General features: G+C 40.8%; 1 protein-coding gene across 2 annotated transcripts in view; it reads right to left on the reverse strand.

The window, feature by feature from the left end:
- The window catches only part of DENND1B (DENN domain containing 1B), a 251,161-nt gene that overhangs the window by 103,533 nt on the left and 124,655 nt on the right, over window positions 1–22,973 (reverse strand). The gene's annotated exons all lie outside the window — the stretch shown is intronic.

Genomic DNA, 22,973 nt, shown 5'->3' on the forward strand with positions numbered 1-22,973 from the left:
GAGATAATTTAATGTTTCAGCAAATGAATAGCTTTGCTTTCCTCCACAACAGTGATTCCTCTAAATGTATTTCCAATTACTTTTCTCTAATACCCATGGCAATGTAGCATCATCATTAAGTATCATAATTTTTATACGCAATCAGGAATTTAAATATTAAAACCTACACCAGTGCTGATTCAGAGAGTCATGCAACATGGCATTAAGTTGAACACCCACTGCTGCATTCACAGCTACCTAAAATAAGGATACTACATTGGGCCTGAAGAGGAAAACTGCACATGAACTGGCATGCATCTGTTGGTTTTTTCCTACAGCAGTAAGGAAGAGACTATAATTCAGTAGAAGAGCATCTTCTTTGAATCCAGAAGATTTCAGATTTCATCTTCAGTACAGCAAAGAAAAATTCCTATCTCAGACTTGGAAAGCTACTGCCAGTCAGTATTCAAAATACTGAGCTTAAAACATCAATAATCTGACTCAGTACAAGGTAGAATTACGTATTTAAAGAACAAACCTACATCTGCTGAAATGTGACATTTATTATCATCTATAAATATTGTTTCAAGGTTGGGACAACTTCTTCTTCTTTGTTGTCTTCTTAATGGACCAATTGAAAGTAAAATATTTTCCTGGTAAAAGCTCCAGAAACATTACCTTAGTTTTCTATGAAGAGGTAAACCTGTGTATAGACTACACAACTTTAGACTGCAGGTGACAGCTCACATGAATGCCTGCACCTTCATACAGAAAATCACTACATCAGGAAGAGACTAGGCTAGAATCTTTTTCCTTGAAAAGTATACAATCATGTGTGCCCCAACCTGCAGCCTTTAGTGGTAGCCCTGAAACTGGCTTACCGCATCAGTTAGGTCAAAGTTTCAGGAATTCAGTACAGAGGAGCAAATCCCATCAAGAGAAAAAAATACAGACGGTGCAATGGTTTAAAAGTGCTTGGAACCTACTGAAATGGATGGATACCATAGTTATTTGTAAATACAGTATTTCCAAGAAGAGGTAATTGATATATTACTGTACATAATCCTACATTTAAGGCAGAGGTTCCCAAACTGGGGCGTTGTGATGCCCCAGCCAGGGAAACTCTGTCACTGCTACCTTCAGGGCAGAGCAAAAGCAAGGATGGGGCGATGCAATTGCCATGACTGCGCCACTGCAGGGAACAAAGGGCTTTTTAAAACTTATCTGAGGGTTCCTGTGACCCCCTTCTGCAGTTGTCCTTGCACCTCCAAACTCCTGCAAATAGCAAAAAGTTAAAACAGCCACTTCTGGTTTTGCAGGGGGAAAAACCTGAAGTGGTGGTGATTTTTTTTTTTTTTTGGCACTATTTACAGGAGTTCGGAGGTACAGGGAGGAGTGCACAGGGGGTCGCAGGCTCCTTGGACCCTCTGAAGAGCCACAGTGACTCCCCAGTTAACTTTTTAAAAGCCATTTTATTCCCTGCGGCAGCATGATCATATCACTGGCCCCTCCCCTGCAAAAAAAAAAAAATCACTGAGAGTTTGGAAACCACTGATTTAACTGTGGGTTTTGTAGCCTGCAGTTATTGATCAACCCATTATAATTTAAGTTTGCTATAGTTATTCTGTGGTTTACCATTTGCAACATAATATTCCTTTTAAAATTAGTGGTCAGTTTATATAACAGCTATGTCATAATGTTTCCTTCTGAGAGTAGAAAAATGGTATTCTGAAGAGAGTACTTTGGGAACAGGCCATGGCTCAATGACAGACCAAATGCTTACATGCACAGCAGGTCCCACATACATAGGTATACTTTTAAAGGAATGATATTTATGGCAAAAAAGGGTATTGGAGCTGATAATGTGTACCCATTATGGCAATTTTGGAATTGACAAGCCTAATTAACTTAGGGCACCATCCTAACCCCTTATGTCAGTGCTTTCCAGTGGGACATGTGCTGCATCCTACAATTGGATGTCACTCACGGAGGCCTCCTCAAAGTAAGGGAATGTTTGTTCCCTTACCTCAGAGCTGCATTGCCCTTATGTCAGTGCTGGAAACCACTGACATAAGGGGTAAGGATTGCGCCCTTAGTTGCGTTATTATTACAGGTCCAGCCTTGTTATACACAGAAATTTTTAATACAAAGATTTGATTCAACGTGAATGGCCACTGCAAATGAGAAGGAATGTGCTGATCCCTGAAGAAGGGAAAAAATGCAACCCTTTAAAATCAGTTTAAAAAAATGCTTTTTACTGTTGCAGAGAGACAGTCATACAAGTGATTACAGGTATAACCTAAGTATCTACAGATTTTTCTGCCTCAAAACTGATGAGAAGGGCCCTTTAAATTAAAGGAAAACAGTTCTTTAATAATGCCAGAGAGGGCAGCAGGCTGACAAACCATCAATCATTCTCTCTGCAGGCTTCACTCCTCCCTTCCCCCTGAGCACTTGAAAGAAGGCTAAATGGCAGCGATTATCACCTTCTCCATTCTTTCCCCCTTACTGGGGCTCCTGGTGAAGGGAGGGATTGCTGTCTCCTAGTGAAGCCTAAGCACCTGCAGAGAGACTGATGGCCTCTGTGTGCATTACAAAGGTCAGCAAGGCTGTTTTTAAATCACCGGAGCAAAGAAACTCTGTTTTTTAAATTGATTTGCTACAGTGCATTTTTTGCCATCCACCTAGTTCTTGGAACAGAACCCTCACACATAATGAGACTCAACCTGTATTAATTATTATTATTATTATTATTATTAACAGCTGCATCTAAGGAAGGCAAGTAAATACACAGCAAAATCAAAGCAAATGTTGAATGAATACCATTTGTTATATTTTGTGAGATGATCTGCAATACGGTAATTTGAAAAAAAGCTAAAAATAAGCATGCCTGGAAGAAATCTCTGCTAGATATCAGTTTAAAAAATGGAACTGAGAAAAACAGACCTTTGAAGACCAATCTTATCACAAAGCACAAAGCTGCCATTGTTAATATTATTATAGTTGTCAAAAGCATTTGATGTCATTCTTCAGTGTATTTTATGATGCTGTCAGATTTTGACTTGAGCTGTTTTTGTCCATTTCTATCCTAACATGACAAGGCATTACACTGCAGCCTAGTCCTACATACATGTGATTGTATATATGTGATAACTTGCCACCAACCAAGTATGGGTCATGTCTGAAAGGAACAATGCAACTACCTGGCTGATAGAGGCTCTATGGCAAAAGATGAAGTGGTACTTGGATAGGAGGTATACACAGAGTTAAAAGACAATTTGACTCTGCTGGAGCATTGTTACAGCAGCTACAGTGGCTGCCCATTTGTTTCCGGTCCCAATTCAAGCTGCTGGTATTGACCTTTAAGGCCCTTCACAGTTTGAGTCTAGGCCAGGGGTGCTCAATAGGTGGATCGTGATCTACTGGTAGATCGTGAGGCAAAATGAGTAGATCGCAGAGTGCCGACCCCCCCCCCCCTTCAGGTGCCTCTGGGAGGAAACGCCGGGAGTAAGGCCCATTGTACTCAATGGGGCTTACTCCCAGGTAAGTGTGGCTAGGATTGCAGCCTCACAGCCTAATCCTAGGCATGTCTACTCAGCAGTAAGTCCTGTTATACTCAGTGGGGCTCAAGGTACACCAACATACATTGTACACATAAATGTTATATGTTATGATGGCGCGAACATTGTAAAAAAAACTCTGGTAGATCTCCAGGCCTTGCTGGGTTTCAAAGTAGCTCTCGAGCCAAAAAAAAGTGTGAGCACCCCTGGTCTAGGCTATCTGAGGGACTACCTGCTCCCACAAATTCCAGACTGCCCTCTTAGATCACCTGAGGAGGCTCTTTTTCAAGTTCTGCCTCTGTCTCATATATATCTGTCTCAGGTTAGAGGGGCAACGGCACTGGGGCAAGCCTTCTCTGCAGTGGTGCCACAATTCTCTTCTAGACAAAAAACTACTCCGTCCCTTATAGCAGTGATTTTCAACCACTGTGCAAAAACAGGGGGTTGGGGGAGGGTCATTTATTAGTAGGGCCATTGGGGAATGTGAGCCCCCCAGCTGCCAATGCAGTGTGTCTTGTCACGTGTCTAGAAACTGATGGTGTGCAATGACCACAACTGATGGTGTGCCTTCTCACAAATGTTGAAAATCACTGCCTTGTGGCTTTTCGATGAGGGCTCAAAACAAAACTGTTTCATCTGGCAATTGGCTGATGGGTAGATGTTTGCCTTCTGCAACAGTGCAACGACTGCTTCCTTCTGGACTAATCTGTTATCCCCTCCTAATGGCTCTAACTGTATTTTTTTTTTTTTTGGGGGGGGGGGTTCTTTTTCCATTCAATCTTAATTGATTTTAGTTATTTTACTTACTTAGACATTGTACATTTTATTATGGAGCATTTTATTGGGCATTTGCTTCTGTATGGTAAAGGTGGGATATAAATTTTTCAAATAAAATGAATAAATAAAAGAGAAAAATGTCATTCATTGGTAGTGTGGGAGCTAGACAAGAAGGGAAGAAATAGTCCAAGAGACACAAGATGTTATGCAGGTATTAAATTAGTCTAGTTTTTGGACTAGGGTATAGAAAACTCCATAAAGTTTTAGAAATACCGTTTAAAATCTAATGCCACTAACATAAATACAGATGAGCGTGGTTTAGCGATTCTCCAGCCAGCGTCGGCCTGCATATGTGACAGCTGGCCGCTGGTCCTGGTTCACGCCCCCCCCCCAGCTTCCAAAGCTGTGCTCCCCTCACCTCCGGAGGCTTTTCTCAGCATTGGAGAGGCAGTGTGCATCCAAGGATCAGACTGGCTGTTTTGGTCAAAAACCATGTCTTTTTGCCTGGAACAGGCATTCTGAGCCTTGTACAGGCATGCAGAAACCCGCTGCCTCTCTGAGGCTCAGAAAAGCCTCTGGAGGCGAGGGGAGTACATCGCCTCTCACCTTTCGGAGGCTTCGTATATCGTCAAGTCTTGCTTGGTAATGGGGGGTGCCCTGTTGCTAAGCAACATGCATCTATAATGTGTGATTCTAGACATAGATGATGGGATGTTTGCAGGAGCTGTATAATTACAAGTGTGCGCCACTTAACAATGGGGATACATTCTCCAATTCCCACTGTAATGCGATTAGGTCATTAAGTGAATATTCAGTCCAATCTATTGCTTTGTTGTGTAGACATTCCCTGACAGACACTAGCTCACTACACAGGCTACTGGAGATAGATTGCCTGTTCTTTGCATTAAGGGTCTCTTCTCTGAAGTGTAAACAGACACTTTGCTGCAGGCAACGGGAGACGTGATTACTTCATTAAGAGCATCTTTATTGTGCTTTGACCACCATCATATATGCCATCCATCATTAAGAGAATTACTATTATTATTAACAGTATTTATATACCGCTTTTCAACTAAAAGTTCACAAAGCGGTTTACAGAGAAAAATCAAATAACTAAATGGCTCCCTGTCCCAAAAGGGCTCACAATCTAAAAATGGTTGTTAAGTGGCATTTACCTGTAGATACCTGATATATACATTATCTACATTGCTATCATATAGTACAATACAGTGGACCCACCTTATCTGTGGGTTTGGCATCAGCAGATTTCACTATCCACGGATGTCACAGATGGTTTTTAAATATTTTAAAATGTAAAAATCAGTGATTTTCACAGCTGCAGGGCAGTCTCCTGTAAGCCACTTCCAGGATGCACAATGCATTCAGGGGTTTGCCAGGGCCAAGGGAGGGGGGCCCCTACTCAAAAACACCCCTCCCCACCTCTGAAACTTCCTCTCACCACCCTCCCCCACCCCCTCCACCATCTTGCCCAAGCCAGCACAAACTCACTCTGTCTGGGCTTGGATCCGGCATGCAGAAACCAGCACTGGCCTCTGCGCTGGTCCAGCCAGCCCCAGAGTAGTCGCAAACATGCTTTATGGCATGTTTGCAACACTCCTGGGCCAGCGCAGGGGGCTTGCACCAGCCTAGTGCAATCTTTAGGATTTAAAAAACAAATAGTTATCTATACTGTGCGCATTAAGCAGTTTCACAAACAAATAAATGTGTAACATTTATACCAGTGGTCATATTTAAAAATTCCCAAATCATCTTTGTTGACTTGTTAATATTGTCTTCTTGTTGACAATGAGTCTTATTTTTAAGTATCTAGTACTTAAAGAAGCACACTATTCCAATTTGCTCCCAAATGCTTTAACAGTTTTATTTCCTCATATTCCTATCCTTAACACTTATAATCACAGTATTTATATTACTCCATATTGCTTTTGGTGGGCCACTTCGAGATACAGGAAGCTGGACTAGATGGGCCTATGGCCTGATCCAGTGGGGCTGTTCTTATGTTGTTTCTGGTTGATCCAATGATCTGATTATTCAATGTTGCATGATATTTACTGAAACTCAGCAGTTTTAAGACACCTGTTTCTTGCTTAATACTTTTGCTTTCCAGTTGTATCACTTTTAAAAATTTATCTTTCCTCCTTCACCCAGTTCTTTGACAGCACATGATGTGTTCTTGTCCACACCTTGTTTCTGAGCAAAGGGACTTTCCGCAATATGAAGCACTACAATGACATCATTCTGATGCTTTTACAGGAATGAGAAATATCTCAAGCAAACTGTTCCCAAGGCCCCGGGAAGATGATGTTATTAACTGCAGCTCAGCAAAAAGCAAATCGAAGACACACAAGCAAGATGACTGCTCAAAGAGAAAACAATGAACTAACCATGTAGCAAAAACTATAAGCCGGAGTTGCAAAAGCACCAGATACAATCAAGCCTAAGTTAAGCACGTTAAGCTCCTGTGGATTTTTAAAGAGAATTTGGTCATATGCAGGACTGTGGACTGCATTGTTTTAAGGGTATTTTTCAACACAACGATTGTTTGCATCCTTTAGGTAACTGACAGCATTATCTTGTGCATATTTGCTACAGTAAATCCTAATGAGTTCAGTGGAATCTGATTTTCTAGTGTCACAGGGTTGAAGCCTGAATTCCATAAACAATTCGTTGTTGAACTTTGTACAGCCAGTTCTTGTTATCCGCAAGGGTTAGGTTCCTGGAAATCCTAGCGGATAGCAAATTCACTGATAATGAACCAGGAACAAGGGGCACCAGTCCAAACCAAGGAATAAAACAGTATGTGTCATAGGGGGGAGGTTAGGGATAGAAGGGGAAAATGATTTCTTGTACAATCACAAGTTAGTCAATGAGCAGAAGACAGGGTTTGTATTACCCACTACTGTCAGACCCAGGCATCCACCGGGGTTTCCATTTTTGGAAAGCCTGTGGGAGGTGTCTAAAACTCACTTCCTTTTTTTTTTTTTTTTTTAAACTCAGGTGTGTCTTAGATGCCTCCAACTGGGCCTTGGAGATGGGGGAAGGCCATGTGTGACCTCCCTATACCTTAGAACAACCCCCCCTGATGCTATCAAATGAAACACATAATGCTGTAATTACATAAAAAGTGAAAAAATAGAAAAGTGAATAAACAGAAGCAAAACAGAAGTCCTGAAACTGTTTGATAATAATTCAGAAAAACTCTTAACTGAACAAGTCTTCAGTTACGAATACAAACTAACTTTTGCACATATCCAATCAAGAAGCAAAAGACTGAACACAGACTTCAAGAAATCAGGCAAGTAGAATACATGAAGAATTTGCACCTTTGGAATGTACGTATATATGGTCCCAAGATATTAGCTAAGTATTTCTAAATTCTAAGCAATTACCTTTCTAAAGGCAATACATACATAGCATTGTACATCAATGCTAAAGCATAGGAATAGACACATTTCCTCATTTCCAAAAGGCATACATGCCAAAGAGGCAGAGTACAGGAAACTGACAGGGTGAATCTACAGACTGAATTGCCAAAACATTGCCTTCTCGCTCTGCTTGTACTTATGTTGAGGGTATAAGCTGGAAACTTGCCCAGAACTTCCAGTACTTCAGTTTTCTGGGTTTCTGAAACCCAGTCTAAAAAGCCCTGGAAGCATAAAGCATTTCTTGGCATGAATATAAGATTCATGCTGAAACAGTTAGGGTGAACAGCTGAACAAGGAAAAACAGACCAAATATCATTTGTATGCATAACATAGCTAACTGCCACATTATAGAAACATAGGAGACAACTGAGACACAGGTAACAGAGTACAGAATAAATGTACAAAATTCCACCTTTGTTGGGTTGCATATATACGTGTGGGATCTCCATCTTATAGGTAAAACTATGTTGAGAGCTCAGGATTCTCATATATAAAGTGTGTCATAAAATCAATAAAGTTGCCTTGCTTTAAAGTGCTGAACTCTCATCAGAAGTAAAGATTACATGGCAGTTTTACACCAGATTCTGCAGAGACTGTATTAGATTATGCAATTGCAGAATGAGTCCTTTCTGGAAAACATTTCTCTGCCACTTCAACTCCTTTTCTATGTCACTCCTAATTCATTTCTCCGCTTTGGTGTGCTTAACCACATCCCCTGCTCCAGTTGGACTATACCATCAAGGAAAAAGTTCTGATTACACCTTTTAAAAAAATTCTGCATCTTAGAAGGGAAAAAAATATATATACCAGCACCTGCTGCACACTCTTCAAAGTAACAGAATGCAGTTTTCTTGCATATACTATACAATTCTGAAATATTTCATATTATATAGAGTCATCTGGTTTCTGTTCCTCACATTATTTTTGACAGATACAGGAGAATTCTCAGCAGGCACACCCACATCTTATTTACCACAAACTGAACTTAAGGCATCTATGATACAATTCACCTTGTTGAACAGAAATTTCAGGGAAAGGAAAATATACAGCAGGAAGAAGCCAAAACAGATATAGTCAATCCGTCATTCAATGCGTAATGCATGGCAGAAATGACAACTAGCAGAAATGAAAACCATAAAGTGCTATATACAAATTCAGTTCAAATGCCAATCAGGTCAAGGTAAGAAGTTTTCCAACAACTATAAGATCTCAGATTTGAAATGGAATATGGACAGTATCACTTGCAGCCTGGTTCCAAGACAGACAATTAATCAAGCTGGGAATCTTCAGTTCAATCAACAATGAACCAACACTGACAACAGAAAATAATTAACCAAGTTACAAAATTAGTAATATTGCTTAGCAAATCCACTCTCTTTTGGGGCAAATGTTCTCAAATGTTTTTTGGGGTCTGCATTCATTCGATCTGCATTCATTGGATCTGGATCTGCATTTACTGGATGTAGAAAGGTGTTCCTCTTAGCCTGCCCTTCAAAGTGGACTGGGGTACGGTCGCCTTCTCACAAGTAAACACATACGTGCAGTGCAGTTTGACTTTCCATAGGGCTTAATATATTTTCCTTGTCAGTTATCAGTTTCAGTTTCATGACCCAACAACAATCAGGTCACGACCCACTGGTGGGTAACAACCCACAATTTGGGAAACACTAGGATAATTAGATTGGTAGGTTTGTTGGCCCTTGCTGCAACCACAAGACTTCTGTGAGCCTTGTCCAGCATATTTGTCAAGAACTCTGAAAGGAAAAACAGGACTCCTTTTGTCTGCTCTTTCACCTAGTTATTAGTAAGTTGTTTCAGCTACTTTTCAGGTGAGAAACCAGAAGTATGTCAAAATAAATACTTTGGCAGCTATAAACAATAAACTGCTGCAGAACACACTGTGACACATTCTGAAAGAAAAATATTGTTGTTGCTTTTTTAATATGCAGCAGAAGGAACCCATCTGTTTAAAGTCTAAATATTTAATTTATGCTCACTTTAAAAAAAATGAAAAATGCAGCAAAATGTCAGGTAGCTACCAGCCATAAAGCAAGCAACATCTTTAAAAGGTATCAAGACAAGCAAGGAAAATTGCCCAACTATTTTAAAATTAACAGTACACAGAGGCAAAATATCCTAGAGGTTTTAGAATAGATTATTAAAATAGTTAAGCCAAACTAATGATTGGTCTGTGGCCATGCTTGTTTCTCTCTCACAGGACACAGGTTCACTGAGAATCAGAAATTATTTTGAGTGACATCAATGAACTCCAGGCAATATACTCCTTGAAGTCTGCGACAATACAAGGGCACACTGAGGCATGCCTAAAATAGGGCTGCTCAACATTTCAAAACGATGACAATGATTTTATAATTCCTTCTATCTTTAGATTTCATGGAAACAAAGTATCTGAAAACCTAATGATTCTGATAAAATCTTCACTCAATATTTAATCCTTTCTATGGGTCAATGTACATGCAACACTAAATACATCAGAGTGTAGTTACAAATTTTAGTTTTACTCAAGAGTAGTAGCTACTCAAGACCACAATTTGAATCATAAACAAAGCACAGAGGTAATTAACTCTTTACCTTGATGCTGCATTCCTGCTGAAAACTGCACATCCAAAGAGGCTATTTAACCCTTAATTGCTACAATGGAACTTAAGGGTTAAAGAGCTACGGTAGATGCTCACCTATAGGGCAAGAAATTTTGGGGGAAAATCACCTTGCCTTATCTATTATTGGTGGGGCGGAGCTTTTCAACTCTGGAGAAGTTGCTTTTCAAGCAGCATTGCTTTACAAGTGGCAAGCAATGCAGAGAATCTGGAGAAGCAAAGCAGAGATAACTAGAAGGCCATTAATCTCCAAGGAAAGCCTGGAAAACTCCAGCCAAAGTTAACCTTGTCACTGCCCCTGAGAATTCCACTGAATTGAAGAAAGCCTCCTTCTTTAAGTTTAGCAGAGCCTGCTACAGCCTCATTCTGTTTTGCAAATCAGAGATCTGTTTTTTAAATATCAGGATGCAATCCTCCTTTCCACTTGAAACAAAGTCCCAGGCTACAATTTAGTGCACCATTACTTAAGAACACCCTTGGAAAGCAGTGGGTTTGCTTCTGAGTAAACAGGGTTGCAACTATGTGCGGCAGCACTTAACAGTAATTCCTTGTTGCTTGTCTCTCTGTTGTAAATTGAGTTGCACACTCCCAGTTATGTGTTGTATGTTATATTTGAGACTGGCTTAACACACCAGGCACTTTAAAGAAGGATTTGATTAATGGTTCTCCTGCAGTGGTTCCCACTTGCATACCCGTTGGCAGCCCATTTCCATTAATTGTACCCCTCATATTTGCTAAATGTTTATAATTAATATTAATATAAGCCTTTGTTTCCTCCATATGAAAACCCATACTTCATGTGTTCATCACAGTATTTTCTCTTTTTGTCTATTTGAAGAAGAGAGGACTATTCCTTTTCACTGTTTTGCACCATAAGTGTCCTGAGAAATTCTTGGTGATTGATCACTTTCCACATTATGTTTCAGCTTTTTTACTGTGATGGTTTTCAATTACCGATTCATACATGAATTAATCACCAAAACTTAGCTATTGGTGGGGCTTTTACAGCCAACTAGCTACCTCCCTTCCTGCCTTGCAGGCCCTGCAAGGGATTCTGGAGCACTACTTGCCTTTTTCTGCCGTTATTCAATTTTTTTCAAACAACCGTAAAGGTCCTGTCGAGTGCACCTGGGGTACGTGTACCCCAGGTTGGGAACCACTGTTCTACTTGTATGTTGTATACAGTGCACTTACTCTGATAGTGTTTACAAAAAAGTTGTGAAGACCAGAATTGAAAAAGTTAAAGAATAAAAATGTATCTTTTACTACATTTTTAATAAATTAGCAACTGTACAGTTTTTAATTTACAATTACAGGTAGGTTATTTTTCAGGATCTGGCCTCAGGTAAAATCAGACAAAACTATAGTCAGACACCTCCCTAAGTTTAGCCCCCGACTTACCCAAGGGTCATAGAAAATTCCATGATTTTGGTTCAAAAACCTGCCCTCAGCTTATCTGTGAGATTGGTTTGTGGGCAGGTGTCTGCGGCGGCCATTTTCGGCCACTGTGCCATGGCATACTGGTGTGCCACGAATGTTCTGCGGGTATGCCATGGGAGTTTGGGGGAGGATCATTTGTTAGTTGGGCCACTGGAAGATGTGAGTACCTGGTGTCAGTACGGTGTGCCTTGTCAATTGTCAAAAAACTGATGGCGTGCCTTGACAATTTTAGTGCCTTGTCAGTGTGCCATGAGATGAAAAAGATTGAAAATCACTGGTCTATGGTATATGTAGTTTGGTCCTAAAGGCTGAAGGTGGTTAACTCTTATTTTAAGGAACTTAAGGTAACACAAACACTGAAGATGACTTGATGGATGTTGAGTGCAAGTTAAAAAAGAAATTTGAAATAAGTGCCTATTATGTGAGCTGATGGACTTGCAACAGGCATAGTTTGTTATAACAACAAGGAATGAGACTGGAGAAAGATGAGAAAAAGAAAAGTAAGGGACACTGCAAAGTCCAGTATAATGTAGTAAGGATCCAATGCAGCATGAAGAGAGATGGTGTATATAACATAGTAAGTAGAAAAACACACAGTCCTGTAATGGCAAGAAGAACAAACACAGGAGATGTGAGAAGCTTAATGCAGAATCTGATATCTGGGATTAATTTGGAAAGCAAATTGCCTGAGGGTCAGTTCTGAGAAGGAGGTGTGGCAGCACAGAAGTTACAAGAGGCACAGAAACTAGTCAGGAATTTTTCTTAGGTCATATAATCATGATTCAAATGCCTTGTAGAATAAAAAGCCCTGTTCATGCAACCAATCTGTGTAGATAGGGGGTTGGGGGAAGCAAAATCATGTCATCTCTCAATTAACCTGCCCACATTCAATCAGTGGTATGTATAGACCCCAGAATTTAGACATTCTACGCAAGACTAGGATCATGCAGGCTCCAGAGATAGTAGAACGGACAAGCACAGATCAGCAGTGGGGCTTTATTGCCATGATCCTGCTCTCGTGCAATGAAAAGGGCAAGTCCACAGAAAAAGGTGATATAAATAGGACGAAAGTCAGCTTTGGTCTTCAAGTGTACCAACTAATCTTTGCATCAGCATTGGGGGGGTGCAATGTCAGACAGATGAAGGGGCAAAATGCATCCCTTTAAAACCACAGTTTTAAGAATTGTTTTTCTTACTGTTGTAGAGAGACAGTCATGCAAGCAATCACTCCATTCTTCAGCTGAGCCAGACAAAGGCAGGGGGTCCTTTGCATTTCTAATTGCCAACTGCCTCTCTACAACAGTAAGAAAAGCTGTTTTTAAACCACAATTGAAAAGGGACGCTTAAAAAAAAAACTGCTTTCATTTAACACATTTTATGGTATCAGCAGGGAGGCCCAAAATCAAACCCCTGGGGATGTTGAAGCATGACCTAATTCTATTAGGAGCAATGAAGGGGCAAGTGGAAGTGGGTCTTTAAATCTATTTTTCTACTTTTTTTAAATCCACAGATTTTTTTATCCACTAGGGGTTCCAGAACGGAACGGAACTATATGTTTTGCTTCTCTTGCCACAGCTAAATCAACTTTGTGAAACCAAAAAGCTTCACACCTTATATTTTTCAAAAAGAGAAAATCTAATAGTTTTATGCATTAAGATCAATATTATCTGAAAAGGAGATATCTTCTGCGGTTGTGCTGATGGTGGCCCGTGATCTATTCTGGTGAAATATGAAATTTATGCTACACATGTGAAGATTCAATTTTAGTAATATATCATTAACTGCACTCTTACATTTAAAAGACCTTTGCATAAGTTGGAAATTGAGTGCAGTTATAACTTTTTTTGTCATAATTGCCATTTGTAAGAACGTTTTTTCACAAAAAATACTGTAAATTCAAAAACAGAATGAAGTCCAGCAACCTCTGAAAAGAATTCCAGCAATAAACTGGTGATAAATCAGTTTCTGCCTTGTGCTCCCTGAAATATTTAGGGGCAGTGGTTTGTAAAAGCGCAACCATTGTGCCCAACCATTTCTTCACAGCATTCTGCCTCCATTGTAAAGGAACAGTCAAAGGGTTATGGGTAAGGTTGGTTTACAATCCACACTTCTGGAGAGGGTAGATATTGCTAAAGTTTCTTGGCCCCAGTAGCCCTAAATCTGCATTCTGCAGAAGAGCATCATAAGAAAAAGTCATTTAGAATAGCATTTTTTCCCCAGTTTTGGGATTCACTGAATAGCTGTGATGCACTAGTTGGTTTTCAGCATTCAAGTCCTCTTCATTACCTCTTCATTAAACCTCTTCATTAAACAATTTATTCAAAACTGGTTCTTATTCTGTTGCATTGATTATCTGCCAACACTAATGAGCAGTTTATTGAGATTATAAAGATTTTGTCTAATATCAGCTAAATCTTTGAAACATTTTTAAGAAGAGAGATATGAAAGGGGTAACATATCTTTTGTAGAGGAAGCTCTGCTTTGATATATCTCAATGTATTTCTTATCAATCTCATGAAGCTAAGAATATTATTACACATAGATTCCTGGTAGCTTGACTTTCCTTGCACTTTCTTTGCATCCTTTTAGATTCTATTCCCCTGAACAAGAGACTTGTTAATTTTCAAATGTTGTATAGGGCCTAACACATTTCAAACACTTTTAGGCCTAAATCCTAACCAACTTTCCAGCACTGGTTGTTGTTGGCAAACTTCAGTCTCGAGAGACTTTGGTATCGCGCTCTGAAAGGTGGTTTTGGAACATCGTCTAGTGTGGCTGAAAAGGCCAATTCGGGAGTGACAATCCCTTCCACAACAGGAGCAAGTGCAGTCTGACCCTGGTCTGTCTCCCTGGCTATGGGCCTTCCTTCTTTGCCTCTTTGCCTCAGACTGTTGGCCAAGTGTCTCTTCAAACTGGGAAAGGCCATGCTGCACAGCCTGCCTCCAAGCGGGTCGCTCAGAGGCTAGGGTTTCCCACTTGTTGAGGTCCACTCCTAAGGCCTTCAGATCCCTCGTATCGCAGCTGTGGTCTACCTGTAAGGCGCTTTCCTTGCACGAGTTCTCCATAGAGGAGATCCTTTGGGATCCGCCATCATCCATTCTCACGACATGACCGAGCCAACGCAGGCATCTGTTTCAGCAGTGCATACATGCTAGGGATTACAGCTCGTTCCAGGACTGTGTTGTTTGGAACAGCTCGTTCCAGGACTGTGTTGTTTGGAACTTTGTCCTGCCAGGTGATGCCGAGAAAGCGTCGGAGGCAGCTATACAGCACTGGTATAGCTGTGCCAATGGGATGTGTGCTGCATCCTACAGTTGGGGGACAGTTACAGAAGCCCCCTCAAAGTAAGGGAATGTTAATTACCTTACCTCTGAGCTGCATTGCCCTTATGCCGGTACTGGAAAGTGGGTTAGGATTGCACCCTTAGAAATATTAGTGAAGAATTAATTGTTCACATTTCATCATGCTCAATGCTATCAGGTCCCCAGGTGGAGGGTGTACATACACTTTCCTAAGGGACAGTACAGTGCAGGGTTGGGCATAGTATTTGCATTTCTTTTATCATGTGGAACATCCACACACAACAGTGACACCTCTCCCTGACAGGGCGGAGAAATTCTGTGAAACAATAAGCAGCTGGGAGAGGTCATCCGGGGGTTTGGAGTGGGTTGCCACCAGCTTTATCTCTCCTTTTCCCCTGATTCTGAGGAGGTGGTTGGGGTCCTGGATCGCTGTCTGGAGACGGTTAGGGACTGGATGTGGGCGAACAAGCTGAAATTAAATCCGGATAAGACAGAGGTGCTCTTGGTTCAGAAATCCACAGCTCAGGTGCTGTTCTATCGTCCTGCTCTGAATGGGGTTGCACTCCCTCTAAAGGAGCAGGTCCGCAGCTTGGGGGTTCTCCTGGATCCACAGCTGCTCCTGGAGTCCCAGGTGGTGGCGGTGGCCAGGGGAGCCTTTGCTCAGCTTCGGCTGATTCGCCAGCTGCGACCGTACCTGAGCTGCGCGGACCTGGCCACAGTAACCCATGCCCTAGTGACATCTAGATTAGATTATTGCAACGCGCTCTATGTGGGGCTGCCTTTGAAGACGGTCCGGAAATTACAACTAGTACAGAACGTGGCTGCTCGTGTGGTTGCCGGGGCAAGTCGGTTTGACTCTGTCGACCCGTTGCTCCGGCGGCTACACTGGTTGCCGGTTCTGTTCCAGGCCCAATTCGAGGTGCTAGTTTTGACTTTTAAAGCCCTTTACGGCTCGGGTCCGGGGTATTTGAGGGACCGCCTCCTTCCCTACAATCCGGCCCGTGCTCTTAGATCTTCTGGGGGGCCCTTTTGACTGTGCCGCCACTAAGAGATGTGAGAGGGGTGGCGGCCAGGAAGAGGGCCTTCTCGGTGGTGGCCCCCGAACTGTGGAATACCCTCCACTTAGAACTGAGAACTGCTCCCTCGTTGCTAACGTTTCGGCATGGACTGGAGACCTTTTTATTTCAAAAAGCTTTTAATTGTTGACAGGCTGGCTGGCGTTCTTGCTTTTTATTTGAAAATCCACGGGGTTTGTTTTGTTTTTAGCTTTTTAATCATTGTAAATTGTTTTTAACTGTCTTTCATGCTGTATTTTTAAATTGTTTGTTAGCCGCCTTGTGTGCCCGTTGGGCAAAAAGGCAGGGTACAAATTAATAAAATAATAATAAAATAATAATAACAAGGCTGGCTCACATGAGATGAATAATACAAAACACTACATTTCATATATTGTGCACTATCTATAGTCTGCCATGCATGAAGAATATCATTGTGACAGTGAATAAATGCAGGAATATGAAACATTTTAAACTTATATTTTAAACACATAAAACTGAGTTGTTTTTAAATAGTGAGGAATTAAAATGTAACCCTGAACCTTTCTCATCTGTGGGGTGAGCAATTTAGGTGAGCACCCTGCATTGTATCTGCAGCATGGGATAGCAGTGTGTAATCTCCTCTTCTTCGTGAACAAGTAATATTTATTCTTCCCAAATTGACCCATGTTAGCAAAGTTCTTTTCAGCTCTGAAGACAGAAGTATTGTGCAGATAAGTAGGAAAAGGAGGGGATTTTAAATATACCGAAAAGAAGGGATTGCACCATCAGCTCTACTCAACCTCCTCACAGTGATTGGCCCTGTCAAGAGCCACCAATGAACCTGTGAAGGTTAGGGGCACAATCCTGCTCCCTCCCTCCCATGTGTTGATTAGCCTACCCTGTATCTGTCCTGCAACTTGGAATTCATGAGGACTGACATTATAGCTGACAGGCAGAAAGGCTGGTCAGAGCTGCAGAACCATGGAGAGTTCTAAAAAGGTAACTTACCCTGCAAAGTGCAGGAGGTGGAATGAGGCCTTAATCCATACCAAAAATATAATAACACCCCAAGAGAGAGTGCAAGAACCTTTTAAACTAAAACATAACAAAGAAAGACCTGAACAAGCAAACAGGTCCTCAAGGAATGCTTAAGAAGAAAAAAGGGCACAGTGCATCTCAAAGTGAAGTGCATTCCATGAAGAAGGGATCACCATTGAGAAGATCCTCTTTCTGACCAGACAGTCATGGAATGAGCAAGAGAGCCATTCTGGAAGACCTCAGGACATGGACAGACTCAACAGGGGCAATAAATACTTCAGGTAGCCTGGTCCCAAGCTGTTTAGGAATTTAGTCATAACCCAGCATCCTGAATTGCATCCAGAAACAAATTGGCAAGCACTGCAACTGGAACAACAGCATTGTGGTATGATCATAATATCTTACCCTATCAACAATCTCACAGTCACATTTTGTACCAGTAGTTTCCAATAGATGTGGAAACTTTCTGTGATGTCCAACAGAAGACCAACAAAAGTTCTTCAAGGACATCACAGAAAGGAAATGCGGCCAGTGCAGGAGACAGGACATTCAATGGGATGCTCACCCTGAATTTTAAGCACTGTATTGTGTTTTTAAAGAATTTTCTTGAAAAGTTACAGATGCAGGAGACACTTAACTTGCCACTGATAAAAACATCATTAAAAGCATGTATTGTAATAATCAGCAGGAGGATACTTTCATGAGTCACTGAGACAAGACACCACGCAAGGGATATGGATTTGCTAAAACACTCATGAATCTCTCTGGAGTCAGCTGGAAGATGACTCATCAATCTCTCTCTAGAGTCAGCTGGAAGACGAGCATGGCAAATTGAGTGTGCTTTGCATTCTCTAGCATATGGTCAGTTGCTCTGCTGCCTCCAAGTGTTTCTAAGTCCCTTTGCAACTATAAATACCAAGTCTGTCATAGGAAGGGGAAGAAAAAAGAAACTATGTATTATTTACATGCATGGACTGATCAAGAGTTTCTGAAAAATAATCACTTAGTCTATCTAACTTTGTAGACAACAGTGATTTACTGGGGTTAGGAGGTGTTCTTTTTTATGCAAGGCAATGGCAATCAATACTTGGAGTTCCTCCAGTATACTTTTGCACTTGTTCTTATCTCCCTGTTTACATAAGCAAAAACCCTTGCCCCTAAGAGAGCGGCTAAACTATGTAGCTACAATTTAGCAAGTATTGCACTTAACTGGCTTATCATTCCAGCATTAGCTTAAAACAACCTTTTTTAAAAATGGGAGATAATACTTCAATGTCTGCATTAAAGTATGGTATCCTTTCCACCTGCCTCTACAGTAAAGGCCATGAAACAGACACACTCTACTTAACATAGTACTGACAGAATGATGAGAAAGCTCCTGTCAGGCATGGGCCAGCCGGGTGTTGGAGACAAAATGCACAGCCCCAGCTGACTAGTTAGAGAAAGTCTGGAGAGGTACAATTATAGAGGCATATGACAAGCCTTCATGCTTGACTGACTTGAGAACCGATGACATGGCATTAAACAGCAATCCTTCCTACCCAGCGGTCACAAAACAGCAATAAGTCAACTGATGCACTGTTGTAAAATCATGATTTATTCCTTTGCTTTGAATACACAAGACTACGGCATGATGTTCTGGTAGACTACCACAGCAGGTTCACTTGGAGCCCAAGCATCTAGGGCCTGCCTACAGCAGGCAAAAATCAATGTTCTAGCACTGCCTTCCTGAAAAAGCTTTCCATACTAGCTTAATAATTTAGACAATGATTGAATTTTAAAAAGCATAAACAGTCTGCATGAACACTACGATACACCTAAAATTTTAAAAAAGGATTATACACATACACAATTTAGAGGAAGCTGAAGTGAATAAATGAAATCATGTCAGAAAAATGTATAAGCACTAGAAATTTTATCAAACTTAAATGAAATGCAAGAACATTATTGTATTTATGTAAAAATGCACATATATTAGCAATACCATCAATGTTTAAAGTTGATCAGTAGTGAAACTCTTATACCTATTCCTTCCTGCATGGAAAATACATCTCTCTCTCTCTCCCTCCCCGTTTTTATTTACCTACATAGTAGGACTGGTCCTGCTTTGAAAGTTTATGACAAAGACATGCTAGATTTCAAAGAAGATGCCACCTCAGAGATATGTTCAAACAACATCCCCCACAAAAGAAGGGTAAGGAAAGCTTGAGAGAGATCTTGAATTATGCCTTTTGTTATTGGTGCTACTGCCCTGAGATAGTGAACCGAAACAGAGCTGATAACTTGGAGGTGACATCACAACTCAGTCTGCATGAACTGTCATAAACACTTGGTATTAAGTTAACCTCAAAGATAAAGGACAACTCCCTTAACAATAGAGTGGATTTACAGGAAAAGGATTCTTAAAGAAACAAAACTCTAGATAGGACGTACTTTTTACTGGAAAAGTAGGAGTCACAATTCTCTTCATTTTAACCAGGCACTAACAATGAAAATATCCATCATCACCCTCTTACTCCAATATATTTCTACCAATAGATATAACAAACTGCATTATATTTAATATAAAATATTTTAAATACCAGAAAGATAACACTGTGTCTGATAATTTCTATCAATGATAAATATAACATGGAGCTATTAGTAGATCTTTTGTAAGAGAATGACAATTCAGCAAATTATGTACAGTATTTAAATATAATGCCAAGCCATGGCTTACTATTATATACATGAATAGTAAGCTCAAATGGTCACTCTTCTACTCACATATCATGGTTTTTAAACTGGCATTCAAGTTCTTGGCAAATATAGCTTTCAGGACCCATACTTGGCATATAGTTTTCAAGAAGCAGGGAGCTATGAAATCAGAGTGCATGGTGGGAAGGAAGGGGGAGAGTGAAGAGGGAGTGTGTGAACCAGAGGCTCACTGCTAATACCTGACTGCACTCAATACATCTTTAATTCATGAGACACTGTACTTAGCTAATTTACAGCCCAATCCTATCAGGACTTGCACTGCTGGAACTTAGACTCTGGCAGTGCAAGGCCTTTTGCAGCAGCTCCAAAGCCAGGACACTGTCACACATTGGCGTCATCAACAGAGGTGTGACACAGCTACTAGCGGCTCCCAGAGGTTGTGCTAGTGTTGTTAAGTTGGCAGCAGAGAGAGAGAGAGAGAGAGAGAGAGATTCAGGGATGTTCTGGGATGGGTAGGGGAGAGGGCAGGAGACAAGGAGTGAGATGGATCTCAGTGGCAAAAGCACACACTGAATCCTATCCCCCATTTTTCAACCTGCCTCGCCCCTTCCTCTCCTCAGACGTACACCAGAAATATAGCCAGCATGGGTATGAGGAGACTCAAAGGTGGCCAGAAGGCCTATCTAGAAGTAGATTACAAAGTTTATTAATTACTGCTGGTTGGCCTTCTGATTGCCCACCATCATAGCATGCAGTATGCATTCTATTGACATGGCGACATGTTATAACATAGAGAGGGATCAGAATGGGCTGTTAGTAACTCAAGGACAGACACTTGATAGAAGGGTAAGACACAACACAGGTGATCTGCATGGCACACATCATGTCAGTCTACACTTTGTCTACACTTCCTTCTACACTTCCTTCCTGTGTAGGAAGTGCAGAACTGGAACATAAACCAACTAAGCGCCATCTCCTGTTTTTCAAATGCATACAAACTGTACAGATGAACTTCTGACAATACCCTATACCAGGGGTGCCCAAACCCCGGCCAGGGGGCCACTTGTGGCCCTTGGACGCTCCCAATCAGGCCCGCAGGGAGCCCCCAGTCTCCAATGAGCCTCTGGCCCTTCGAAGACTTGCTGGAGCCCATGCTGGCTCGATGCAACTGCTTTCAGCATGAGGACGACTGTTCGACCTTTCACCTGAGCTGTGGGATGAGGGCTCCCTCTGCTACTTGCTGTTTCACATCTGTGATGCAGTAATGGCAGCAAAGGAAAGGCTGGTCTTGCTTTGTACAAGGCTTTTTATAGACCTTGAGCTACTGCAAGACCTTCATTCATTCATATAACTTCCATCTCTAATAAATTTATTTATGTAAATTTATTCAAATTTTAAATGTAAATTAATTCTTTCCCCCCCCCCCCGGCCCCTGACGCAGTGTCAGAGAGATGATGTGACCCTCCTGCCAAAATGTTTGGACATCCCTGCCCTATACTGATCCAGGACACTGGTCTATTTCACCCAGTATTATCTTCTCTGAACAACAACAGTTCTTCAAAAATTCAGAAAGAGGCCTTTCCCAGACTTGCTTTGTAATGAACTCCCTGTCCCCATTTTTTTAAGTGGAGATGCCCGGAATCTTGAACCTTATACATGCAAGGCATGCACTCGATAACTGAGCTATGACTCGCAAATAGAAACAGTGACCTGGTCAAATCGTAGTTTAGAGTAGTCATTTGATGCCAAAAATGTTCTGCAGTGGAGGAGGGGACTTTTCTGGAGCAAATACTACTTCTGAAAAGGATAATAATGCCAACTTCAGCAAGATGTGCTAGTCTAAAATTCTTCTGATTAAGCAATGCAAAACTATTTTCTACACAGCTTCTGATTTAGAGCTTTCCTTAATAAATACCTTGTAAATTACACAAAGTGGGCTACAAAAAGTACAGATTTAATCCAATTAATTATCAGACTAGTTTATACTTCTGTGTTATATGGCATGAGAGAACTCTGAAGGAAGAAAAAGGAGGCATACCAGATGCTGTCAAGAAATTTATAAACCATTAAGCATAGTTTAGGTTCCCAGCTTTGGTTCCTAAAGAACAACTCCAGAAGAAGCAATATCCTGGCTGAAAGCCTGAGAGGATTCCTGACACACACTCACACTTAATTCACCCCAGGCAAAGGTCTGCCAAGCTAGAAGGAGAAAAAAACTGGCCTTTCAACATCAATGTATTTTTTCTGCACTTCATTTTCCTTGCTGAAATGGACTTTTAAAAAATTATAAAACCATTATGATCAGTTTTCCTAGGCACTTTTCACAGAAGAGGAGTGACATAATTTACTGAAAAGGGGCAGATGTTTTGTTGTGTTGAAGATGGCATTTTGCATTGGTCTGAAGATGCACAATTTACAAATGAAGCCAAAGGAACCATTCTACCACTGTACAGAATAAAATAATTATAAAGATTTACAAATTATAAAATCACAAAGGTTTTTTTTATTCCACTGACAATGTTTTTAAGTAGACTTTTCTAAAACATTGTTTTCATCTTCCTATATTACTTTCTGACCTTGACCACAAATCAACAAGCAGGTGGCTCTATAACCACAGAAGGAAATTACTAAAATAAAATACTAAGCACCTATTACCAATTTGAAAAGTATGTTAAGAAATAGATTTGAAGGAACCCTAAACAATATATTTTTGTCCTTAGAAACATTAACAATATGCATACACAATAATGCCTGCTAGCTTGAAAGCAATGTTACCTGCAACATAATTGAGATGGATTTAGACTTCTAAATTACACCACATGGGAAAAAGCTAAAACAAAAAAGGGCTATCAAAGATTTAGGCATGGCTATAGTGGCTAAACACAGCACTCTTTATCTCAGTGCCATCTGCAATGGCATAAGAAAGCCATTTCAGTGCAGGCAGAAGCATAAAACCTGTAATAAAAAAGGCTATTTGCAATAGTAAGTTATTATCAGCCTGAAGAGCTGCTCCAAAATCAGAGCTATTACAGTATATGCTCCCAAAACACTACTTTGCAACAAAGATGAATCTGCCTAT

The sequence above is a fragment of the Tiliqua scincoides genome, chromosome 4 (genome assembly GCF_035046505.1).
Source record: "Tiliqua scincoides isolate rTilSci1 chromosome 4, rTilSci1.hap2, whole genome shotgun sequence".
NCBI classification, from domain to species: domain Eukaryota; kingdom Metazoa; phylum Chordata; class Lepidosauria; order Squamata; family Scincidae; genus Tiliqua; species Tiliqua scincoides.